Genomic DNA, 12768 nt, shown 5'->3' on the forward strand with positions numbered 1-12768 from the left:
TCCACGAGTTTATTTCTGGGCTCTTGATTCTGTTCCATTGGTCTGAATATGTCTGTTTTTAGCCAATACTGTACTGTTTTGATTACTATAGTTTTGTAATACAGTTTGAAATCAGAAAGTGTGATGCCTCTAGCTTTGTTCTTCTTTCTCAAGGTTGCTTTAGCTCTTTGGGATCTTTTGTGGTTCCATAAAAATTTTTGGATTATTTTTTCTATTTATTTGAAAAATGCCATTGAAATTTTGATTGGGATTGCATTAAATCTATAGACCACTTTTGGTAGTATGGACATTTTAGAAATATTAATTCTTCGATCCATGAACATGGGATATCTTTCCATTTATTTGTGTCTTCTTCAATTTTTTTCATCAGTGTCTTACAGTTTTCAGCATACAGATCTTTCCTCATTCGTTAAATTTATTCCTAAGTATTTTATCATTTTTGATACTACTGTAAATTGAATTGTCTTATTTCTTTTTCGGATAGTTCATTGTTAGTGTATAGAAACACAACTGATTTTTGTGTGGCTTCTTTAATTTAGCATAATGTTTTCAAGGTTCATCTATGTTGTAGCACATATAAGTACTTCATTCCTTACTATGATCAAACAATATTCCACTGTGCTGATACACTCTTTTTATTCATTCATCAGTTGATGGATATTTGGATTGTTTTCACCTTTTGGCTATTATGAATAACGCTGCTATAAGCATTCATATACAAATTTGTGGGTGGACTATGTTTTCATTTCTCTTGGGTATATATCTAAGAGTGGAATTGCTGGGTCATATTATAACCCTATGTGTAATCATTTAAGAAACTGCCAGACTGTTTTCCAAAGTGGCTACACACTATTTTACATTCCCAACAGAAGTGTATGAGAATTCCAATGTTTTTCACATTTTCACCATCACTTTTTATTATCTGACTTTTTGATTCTAGTCATCGTAGTAAGTGTAAAATGGTATCTCATTGTGCTTTTAATTTGTATTTCTTTTTTTGTTTGTTTGTTTATTGCAGTAACATTTGTTTATAACATTGTATAAATTTCAGGTGTACATCATTATACTTCTATTTCTGCATAGATTACATCATGTTCACCACCCAAATACTAATTACAACCCATCGCCACAAACATGTGCCGAATTATCCCTTTCGCCCTCCTCCCTCCCCCCTTCCCCTCTGGTAACCACCAATCCAATCTCTGTCTCTATGTGTCTGTTTATTGTTGTTATTATCTACTAATGAATGAAGGAAAGCATAGGGTATTTGACCTTCTCCCTCTGACTTATTTAACCCTGCATAATACCCTCAATGTCCATCCATGTTGTCACAAATGCCTGGATTTCATCTTTTCTTATGGCTGAGTAGTATTCCATTGTGTATATATACCACAGCTTCTTTATCCATTCGTCCCTTGATGGGCACTAGGTTGCTTCCAAGTCTTGGCTATTGTGAATAATGCTGCAATGTACACAGGGGTGCATGTATCTTTACGCATTGGTGTTTTCAAGTTCTTTGGATAAATACCCAGCAGTGGAATAGCTGGATCATATGGCAGTTCTATCCTTGATTTTTTGAGGAATCTCCATACTGTTTTCCATAGTGGCTGCACCAGTTTGTACTCCCACCAGCAGTGTATGAGAGTTCCCTTCTCTCCACATCCTCTCCAACATATGTTGTTTCCTGTCTTGTTAATTATAGCCATTCTGACAGGCGTGAGGTGATATCTCAGTGTAGTTTTGATTTGCATTTCCCTGATAGTTAATGATTTTGAACATCTTTTCATGTGTCTGTTGGCCATCTGTATATCTTCTTTGGAGAAATGTCTGTTCAGGTCTTTTGCCCATTTTTTAATTGGGTTGGTAGTTTTTTTGTTGTTGAGATGCACGAGTTCTTTATATATTTTGGAGATTAAGCCCTTACCAGATGTATGGTTTGCAAATATCTTCTCCCAATTGCTAGGTTGTCTTTTCGTTTTGTTGATGGTTTCCTTTGCTGTGCAGAAGCTTTTTAGTTTGATGTAGTCCCATTTGTTTATTTTTTCTGTTGTTTCTCTTGCCAGGTCAGACATGGTTCTTGAAAATATGTTGCTAAGACTGATGTCAAAGAGCATACTGCCTATGTTTTCTTCTAGAAGTTTCACAGTTTCAGGTCTTACGTTCAAGTCTTTAATCTATTTGGAGTTAATTTTTGTGTATGGTGTAAGGGAAGAGTCTACTTTCATTTTTTTGCATGTGGCTATCCAGTTTTCCCAACACCATTTGTTGCACAGACTTTCTTTTCTCCATTGTATGTTCTTGGCTCCTTTGTCAAAGATTAGCTGTCCATAGATGTGTGGGTTTATTTCTGGGCTTTCGATTCTATTCCATTGATCTGTGTCTGTTTTTGTGCCAGTACCATGCTGTTTTGGTTACTATAGCTTTGTAGTATATTTTGAAATCAGGGAGTGTGATACCTACAGCTTTGTTCTTTTTTCTCAAGATTCCTTTGGCTATTCAGTGTCTTTTGTTGTTCCATATAAATTTGAGGATTCTTTGTTCTATTTCTGTGAAAAGTGTTGTTGGAACTTTGATAGAGATTGCATTGAATCTATAGATTGCTTTAGGAGGTATGGACATCTTAACTATGTTAATTCTTCTAATCCAAGAGCACGGAATATCTTTCCATTTCTTTGTGTCTTCTTCAATTTCTTTCAGCAATGTTTTATAGTTTTCAGTGTACAGCTCTTTCACCTCTTTCGTTAAGTTTATTCCTAGGTATTTTATTCTTTTTCTGGCAATTGTAAATGGGATAGTATTCTTAATTTCTCTTTCTGCTACTTCGTTGTTAGTGTATAGAAATGCAACCGATTTTTGTATGTTGATTTTGTATCCTGCAACTTTACCATATTCGTTTATTACTTCTAAAAGTTTTCTGGTGGATTCTTTAGGGTTTTCTATATATAAGATCATGTCATCTGCAAATAGTGACAGTTTCACTTCTTCCTTTCTAATTTGGATCCCTTTTATTTCTTGATCTTGCTTGATTGCTCTGGCTAGGACTTCCAGTACTATGTTAAATAGGAGTGGTGACAGTGGGCATCCTTGTCTGGTTCCTGTTCTTAGAGGGATAGGTTTCAGTTTTTCACCATTGAGGATGATATTAGCTATGGGTTTCTCATATATGGCCTTTGTTATGTTGAGGTACTTTCCTTCTATGCCCATTTTATTCAGAGTTTTTATCATAAAAGGATGCTGTATCTTGTCAAATGCTTTCTCTGCATCTATTGAGTTGATCATGTGATTTTTATTCTTCACTTTATTAATGTGGTGTATTACGTTGATTGATTTGCGAATGTTGAACCATCCCTGCATACCTGGAATAAATCCCACTTGATCATGGTGTATAATCTTTTTAACGTATTGTTGTATGCGATTTGCTAGTATTTTGTTGAGGATTTTTGCATTGATGTTCATCCGTGATATTGGCCTGTAATTTTCTTTTTTTGTGTTGTCCTTGTCTGGTTTTGGTATCAGGGTAATGTCAGCTTCGTAGAATGAGTTAGGGAGCTTCCCCGCCTCCTCAATTTTTTGGAAGAGTTTGAGAAGGATAGGTATTAAGTCTTCTTTGAATGTTTGGTAGAATTCACCAGGGAAGCTGTCTGGTCCTGGACTTTTATTTTTGGGGAGGTTTTTGATTACTGTTTTGATCTCCTTACTGGTGATTGGTCTATTCAAATTCTCTACTTCTTCTTGATCCAATTTTGGAAGGTTGTATGATTCTAAGCATTTATCCATTTCTTCCAGATTGTCGAATTGGTTGGCATATAGCTTTTCATAGTATTCTCTTATAATCTTTTGTATTTCTGAGGTGTCTGTTGTAACCTCTCCTCTTTCATTTCTGATTTTACTTATTTGTGCCTTCTCTCTTTTTTTCTTGGTGAGTCTAGCTAAAGGTTTGTCAATTTTGTTGATCTTTTCAAAGAACCAGCTCTTGGTTTTATTTTTTCTATTGTTTTTTTGGTCTCTATTTCATTTATTTCTGCTCTGATTTTTATTATTTCTCTTCTTCTACTGATTTTGGGCTTTGTTTGTTCTCCTTTTTCCAGTTCCTTTAGGTGCATTGTTAGATTGTTTATTTGAGATTTTTCTTGTTTGTTGAGACAGACCTGTATTGCTATAAACTTCCCTCTTAGAACCGCTTTTGCTGTATCCCATAAATTCTGCCATGTCGTATTTTCATTTTCATTTGTCTCCAGGTATTTTTTGATTTCTTCTTTGATTTCTTCATTGACCCAGTCGTTGTTCAGTAGCATTTTGTTTAATCTCCACATATTTGTGGCTTTTCTTCCTATAGTTGATTTCTAGTTTCATACCATTGTGGTCAGAAAAGATGCTTGGTATTATTTCAATCTTCTTAAATTCATGGAGACTTGTTTTGTGGCCTAATATGTGATCAATCCTAGAGAATGTTCCATGTGCGTTTGAAAAGAACGTGTATTCTTCGGTTTTTGGATGGAATGCTCTGTATATATCTACTAGGGCCATCTGTTCTAGTGTGTCATTTAAGGCTAATGTTTCCTTATAGATCTTCTGTTTGGATGATCTATCCGTTGGCGTAAGTGGAGTGTTAAAGTCCCCTACTATTATTGTGTTACTGTCTATTTCTCTTTTTATGTCTGTTAATAATTGCTTTATATATTTAGGAGCACCTACATTGGGTGCGTAGATATTTACAAGTGCTATATCCTCTTGTTGGACTGTTCCCTTGATCATTATGTAATGCCCTTCTTTGTCTCTTTTTACGGTTTTTGTTTTAAAGTCTATTTTGTCTGATATGAGTACTGCTACCCCAGCTTTCTTTTCATTGCCATTTGCATGGAGTATCTTTTTCCATCTCTTCACTTTCAGTTTGTGAGTGTCTTTAGGTCTGAAGTGTGTCTCTTGTATGCAGCATAAATATGGGTCTTGTTGTTCTATCCAATCAGCCACCCTATGACTTTTAATTGGAGCATTTAGTCCATTGACGTTTAAAGTAGCTCTTGATAAGTATGTACTTACTGCCATTTTTAAACTTTTTTTTCTCAGTGTTTTAGTAGTCCTTCTCTGTTCCTTTCTTCTTCCATACAGAATTGATGGTCTCTTTAGTTTGACCTCTGTCTGAAAGCTGTACTCTTTAACTCCCCTCCTCCCCGCTTTTATGTTTTTGATATCATATCTAACCTCTGTTTTGTGCATTTGTATCCATTACCCTCTTATCATGGAAATAGATAATTTTTCCTACTGTGGTCTTCTCTTGTCCCCTTAAATCAGTCCCTTTAACATTTCTTGTAGCACTGGTTTCTTGGTGACAAACTCCTTTAATTTTTGCTTGTATGGGAAATTTTTGATCTCTCCTTCCATTTTGAATGATAACCTTGCTGGGTAGAGTATTCTTGGCTGTAAGTTTTTTCCTTTTAGCACTTTAAATATATTGTGCCACTCTCTTCTAGCCTGTAAGGTTTCTGCTGAGAAGTCAGCTGATAGCTTTATGGGGTTTCCTTTGTATGTAACTTGTCTTTCTCTTGCGGCTTTTAGGATTCTCTCTTATCTTTAACTCTGCACATTTTGCTTATGATGTGTCTTGTGTGGGCCTCTTTGGGTTTATCTCGTTTGGGGCTCTCTGTGCTTCCTGTACCTGGATGTCTGTTTCCTTCCTTAGGTTAGGGAAGTTTTCATCTTTTATTTCTTGAAATAGATTCTCTGCCCCTTTGTCTCGCTCTTCTCCTTCCGGGACACCTATAACACGGATGTTAGTGCACTTGATGTTGTCCCAGAGGTCCCTTAGACTGTCCTCACTCTTTTTAATTCTTTTCTCTTTTACCTGTTCAGCTTTGGTAATTTCTTCTTGTCTTTCGTCCAGCCCACAGATCCATTCTTTTGTATCCTCTACTCTGCTTTTGAGTCCCTCTAGTGAATTTTTCATTTCCAGTATTGTATTCTTCATTTCTGATTGGTTCTTTTTTATATCTTCCATTTCTTTGTTGACATTCTCACTGAGTTCATCTATTCTTCTCCCCAGATCAGTGAGCATCTTGTTTGTTGAACTTGTTGTTTGAACTCTCTGTCGGGTAGGTTGCTCATTTCTGTTTCACTTAGTTCCTTTTCTGGGGTTTTGTCCTGTTCCCTTACTTGGACTGTATTCCTTTGCCTCCTCATTTTGCCTCTTTCCCTGTGCTTGTGTCTACTTATTAGGTAGTACAGCTACATCTCCTGGTCTTGGATAGGTGACCTTATGTAAGTTATGCCTTAGGAGGCCTGCAGTGTGCTTCCCTCAGTTCTCAACTTTCCAGGGGTGAACCCTATGTGGGCTACATGTGCCCTTCTGTTGTGGCCTGTTTGCTCTCCCTGTAGGCACCCAGGGAGGCCGAGTTATGCTCCTAGCCAGCTGCTGTAATGCTCAGCTGCTTGTAGTTGTTGTGGGCCCTTCAGTCTCTTTATCAGGTGTGGGGAGCCCCAGCACAGTTTGCTGCAAGTTCTAATACCACATTTGTGTTGCATTATTTCTTTTAAGTGAGTTGGCCCCCAGGGTGGCAGGTTGTTAGGTTTAGGGGCTTACAATTGCTATAAGCCTCCAGCCTTTAGGTCTCTTGCCAGCTCTCTGAGGATTGCAGCTGTGTGGGGCTGGCCTCAGGCTCAGGAGCACCCAATTGTTTCAGGCTTTGGAAGGTGGGGCAAACCCCCTATGTTGGTCTTTGAGAAGCACGAGTCTTCTGCAGCTGACAAGCCCTGCCGCCCACAGGTCCACACACACAGTCAACACACTCCTGCCCCATGTGCACACCCCGACCTCCTGAAGCAGACCCAGTCTCTCCATGGTGGGAGCCCCACACACTCCACCACCACCCCACACTCTCCACCCGCTCCTTGTGCACACCTTGCCCCACTGAAGTTGGTTCAGTTGCCAGGCTGCAGGGACTCTGGTCACCAATCTATGCAGGCCCACAAGTTGCCTGAGGGCTTGTTATTGGGTGGGGCCAGTCTCTAGGGTGGGCTGCCTGCCCTGGCTGAGCTGGATTAAATCGGTGCTTTAGTGGCTAGGGCAGACCCTGGGCTAGCCAGCCTCAGGGAGAACTCCAATGGCGTCTGTGTCAGCACGCCCTCACCAGGCCACAACAATGGCCGCCGCCAATGTCCCAGTCCCTGGAGACGTCTCACCTGTCACCGAGATGCATTCAGGGACTATTAGGTGAGTCTCTTTTCACCAAAGCACTGTGCACTTTTCTTTCTGGTGATTTTAGGTTGTTTTCTGAAACGGGTGAGTTTGCGCGTGGGCCCTTTAAGAGCCAGTTTTAATTTCTTTGTGAACCAGGTTTCCTGGGGGTACTCCCCAATGTTTTAGTAGCAGGCAAAGTCAGATATTATGCCACTCATCTCGATTGTACTGGGTCCACAAAATGCCCACAGCGGGGGCGCTCCCGGGCTCAGGGCCTCGCTCATCCAGGGAGGGCTGCGTACCTTTGGGCTGCTCCCCGGCAGCCATGAGGCACTGTGGCTTGTGAAGGTGGCGTTTTTTCTCCCAGAAGGGAATTTCTGCCTCTTCCATCTCAGTTAGGATTGTGCTTTGTTGCAGGAGTTCCTCTTATCCAGTTTCCAGTTCTGTCTCAGGGGTAATTTTTCCACGAGTAGTTGTAAATTGGCTGTGTCCGCGGGAGGAGGTGAGTTCAGAGTCTGCCTACGCTGCCATCTTGACTTCGTCCCCTAATTTGTATTTCTCTGATGGCTAATGATATTAAGAATCTTTTCTTGTGCTTATTGGTCATTTATATATCTTCCTTGGAGAAATGTATATTCAGATTCTTTGCTTAGTTTTTAATTGTCTTTTATTATTGAGTTGTAAGAGTTCTTTATCTATTCTAGATACAAGTCCCTTAGCAGATGTACAATTTGCAAAATGTGTGCAGCATTTTATTTGGCATGTTTTGGTAATCATCTATATGATCACAGTCTCCTTTCAGACACATTTTCTGTATTCATGTTAGCTTCAAGCATGCTTTGTAATTAAATCCTTCAAATTAAATGCATTGGATATGTATTCAGTATTACGCTTTCCCTCATTAACATTTCTATTAGATTCGTACCTACTGTGCACATCAACACCTGGAGGTATCATATTGTAGTGGTTATGTGGGGGAAGAGGGGCGCTCTGGAGCCAGAGAGCCTGGGCTCTAACACTGGCTCCATTACTTGCTAGTTATGTTACTTAGGATGTTACTGCACCTCACTAAGGCTTCAATTCCCTCATCTGTAAAATGAGGCTAATGATACTATCTACTGCATGGTGATTAATAGTGATTAAACTAGGCTATTGTAGTAATGACTTGACCATAATTTCAGACAAAAATAAGAATAGCTATTTTGTTTATTACTGTCATTATTATATTTATTCTGTTCTAAGTAATCTAAAGATTTTATGTATATTATTTAATCTTCAGAACAATTATATGAAATCAATATTATCACAGTTAATATTTTCCTTCTCTTAATACGCAGACACAATTTTAAAATTTTATTGTTATATAACCATAAAAAACACATTCAGTAACTACGACCTACCTAAATATAATTACTGGATTAGAATATTTGTAAGATACATTTAAATTTTATTTCTCAAAATCCTGGTTTGTTTACCTAGTCTTGTGGACTCATTACTTAAACACAGTATAACTTAGAGGAATACTTCATTTATTTAATAAAGAATATTGACAGTGTTTGTTTTGGCTTCCTATTAAATTCTTTCATTAACATTCACATTTTTATTTGAATAGATTTTCACAGTCTTTCCTCAAACACATTTTAGTGATTTATATTCACTCATCACATTAATGAAATAAATGTTAAATGATTAACTTAAGTGTTAATTTAAAAAAGTGACCACAGGAAAATATTTCAGGAGACAGAAATTTTGGAACAGCACCTATTCAAGGAAAAAGCTTTGTGCTATGCAGTATTAAATTCCACTGTCCCTGAGGACAGTCATCAAGCCTTTTATATTTGCTCAATTTATAATTTATAGATGGGACTGGAGTGCCAATTATAAAAACATATTTTGGAGGACTGCTGGAAGTTTGTACAGCAGTTTTTATTATTACCAGATACAGCAACTTATGTACAGGCTATTTGCCTTTGGATAAATAATATATATGCTCTGAGTCAACAATTATTTATTTGAACACCAAACACGAAGGTGAATGCTACCACATCACTGGTATGTTATTTGGTTTACTCCTATAAGAACAATGCACAGAAGTTGGTTTTATTATTACCCCAATTTATACAGAATAGGAAACAGAAGTTCAAAGAGGTTGCATGTCTTGACAAAAGTTCTTCAGCATCAAATATTTTAGAAAAATCTGTTCTGTTGCTTCTCCACCAGGCGGTGATGAAGTCTTAATTAGTGAGTAGAGTGGACCATTTTTGTTGTTGTTGTTATTCCAGGAACTCTTCCTTTAGGAAACTATCTCTCGTTCATCCCCAAATAATGCAACTGTTTTCTCTCTCTGATGTTCTACAGCAGTGGTTCTCCAAGTATGGTCCTGGACCAGCAACAGTATAGAATTACCTGGGAACTTGTTAAAAATGCAAATACCCCAGAACTACTGAATCAGAATTGGGTCGGGGGGGGGGGTGCAGGGGGGAGGGTGGTCCAGACCTCTGTTTAACAAGCCCTCCAGAGGATTCTGATGCACACTGAGGTTTGAGAATCAGCACTCTACAGAAATTGCTCTCTAAATGATCACTGTCATCTTAGTTCTAAATCCATTGACTTTAGTCTTTGTGAAACTTTCCTCCTTGGCAGCATTTAATATAATTCACCAATATCTCAACCTTAAAACTGTTTCTTATGTTGTTTTCTAGAACATGTTTTTATCTGATCACCCCTTTTGAGACATCCTCACTAGCTCTCCTCTCACTCCTAAATAAGATTTCCTATGGTTCCTAAATTCTCTTTTCACCTCTGTTCATACTTTTGATTGTTCGTTTCATCAACTCCCACAGCCTCAAGCATCACACAGATACTGCTGACTTCCAAATCCCTATCTCTTCCTTAGACCTTTCTATCAGTTGACTTATTTAGTCATTAACTCAACATATATTTGTTACCGTGCAGCAGGCACCATCAAGCACCGTTTGTCGGGCATACCACAGGAAAAAAAGATAAATATGGATCCTGCCCTCAGGAGCAGATAATTGAAATTTGTCAATGCCTGTAGAACATTAAACCTTGATACCCTGTAGGCATTATCTCAAGATGCCCTGATTTACTAAAATCACCTTTCTCTCTCAAATTGATTTTCCTTTTGAGTCTGATGTCAGTTAAAATTACCCAATCATTATCCACATTGAAACTATCTGACCGCTGCCTTTCCTTCATCCTACATATACAACCAATCCCCCCAAGTCTCCTTGCTTCTTTAAAAACATGTCTCACAAGCAACTCCCTCTCTCATGGCCAATGTCTTGGGTCCTATTCTCATCTATATTATAGCAGACTGTAGTCTATACTACAGACTACCATACTATATTGCAGTAGAGTCCTACCTTTTTCTATTCTATTTCCCATTCAATATATCTTTCACAGTGTTGTCTGATCCATTTCCCTAAGATTAGAGATCTTGTCATATCTTTGTCCTGCTTAGAAACACACAAATAAACAAACAACACACTTCAATGGCTCCCAATTACCCACAAAGACCAAATTCTTAAATAAAACATTAGAGTCCTTCTAAATGTGACTTCAACTTCCCTTTCCAGCCACGTGTCCCAGCCTCCCTGAGCTCCTTCTCCAGTGTGCCATGCACTCGCACTCCGCTAGGGCTCTTCTGAGCTACGTCCCTTTGTGGAGTCATCTTATCAACACTTCTTCCTCTGGCGGCCCCCCACATCAGGACCCAGCTCCAATGCCATCTTTTCTGTGAAACCTTTCCCACTTCTAACAACCCCGCTCCAAAACCAGACAAAATAATAGCTCCCTCTTTCACACTCCTAGAATATTTTGTTGATGTCACTAACAATACACCACTGGATTTTAAATAACGTGAGGGCAAGGATTATACTGATTCATCTGTGTACACCTGGCATCTAGTGCAGTGCTTGGCACATTAGTAGGTGTTTAATAAATAGAGGGAAATTGATCTAACCCAGTTTTCATACAGTTGGTTTCCATGTTGCAGCCATCTGGAAGCAGAAAAATTTTAAAGTTAGACAGTTCTACCTTCTGGTCGCAGGAATGCTGAAAGTAGGAACAGGCGGAGCTGACAAGGAAAACAGTCTTATAAGCACTGTCCTCATAGGCAGGGAGCTGTGGTCTCCTGGATGACAGCACATATAATCATAGCTCTTCATGGTGATGCCTGTTAATCACAAAAAGATTAAATCACATGTTATATTCCCTGTTTAAGGATTATGGAAATAAGTTATGTTTTGTTAAATAAATATTTTTATTAAAATATCAGGATTTTTAAATTGTACTTACATTGCTTAGGATTGGGTTCAGCAAATAAATGAAACACCAAAATAATATTGGCTTTAAAAATACGAAATCTTATTTCTTTCCACATACCCGTTCTAATATTGCAGCCTGGTGTGGCACATTGAGTCCATGGCGAAGTGGACCAAGGCTCATCTGTCCTGTTGCTGTGCTTCTCAGGGCCTTCCCTCCCAATGCAGCTAAGCATATCAATGTTGGAGCCCCAGCAATTAAGTCCACGTTCAGTTCTTTCTCTTTCAGTCTTCCCAGAAGTTGCCACACCACCTCTGCTTACATTCTATTGTCCAGAACTTAGCAAATGACCACACCTAGCTGCAAGGATGCTGGGAAATGTAGTTTCTGTTTCAGGGGTCATGAGTCCATCTAAAGACTGTGGGTTCTACTACCAAGGAAGAAGGAGAAATGGAGGTTTCAAGACAACCAGTATCTTCTTAACCAACTTCTATTTTCTGAAGCATTCCCAAATATGTAGTTTCACAATCTCATTCTCCAACATTGACCCATAAAGGAAGCACCACCATATTTGAAAGATTAGTGCCCCTCCCACATTTGCATTTATAAAGTGTCATAGTAGAAAACAACTTTGAGAATATCTATTCCAGTGACAGTCCGTAAACTGTTTATTAATCTATAAAGAGATAAGATAAAAAATTGAGAAGAAACATTTAAAAACTCATAATAATTTGACATTTCTGTGACATGCAAGCCCATGATCAGTATACTCATCTCATTGAACTGAGTGTAAACCAGTTCAGTTGTCATTTAATTCACTTTATAAGTCACATGTGGCACAAGCTGAGTGTATGTCATGTATACCAAGACCATGCGTCAGTAAATGGATTAGAAATTTTAAAAAATAGTCCTTCACAGTGAGTTTGAGAAGCACTGGTTTACATCAATTTAAGGGAAGTGCTGGGGCCAGAACTTGGGGTTCCTGATCTCTGGTCTAGCATCAGCTACCTTGGCCCTTCCCTGCTGTCAGACGCTGGCACTGATGCCATCAACCCACATGTCTGACCACTTGGGCTCTGAGCCATTCCTAACCAGAGCTCTAAACCCACTGAGGGTGCTTCTGAAACCTGATTGGCCTCTCTGTGTCTGGACTCCAGTGTTCATGGGACGGGCCCTGCACACCTGAGTTCTGCAGGCCATTTCACCCCCAGCATTTGCCTCCACTCCTATCTTATCTTCAACACCATTCTATGACCCTAACTCTCACCCAGCTTTGAAAATCTCCATTGCCTAAATGCCACCATTCC

This window comes from Diceros bicornis, chromosome 23, assembly GCF_020826845.1.
Source record: "Diceros bicornis minor isolate mBicDic1 chromosome 23, mDicBic1.mat.cur, whole genome shotgun sequence".
Lineage (NCBI taxonomy): Eukaryota > Metazoa > Chordata > Mammalia > Perissodactyla > Rhinocerotidae > Diceros > Diceros bicornis.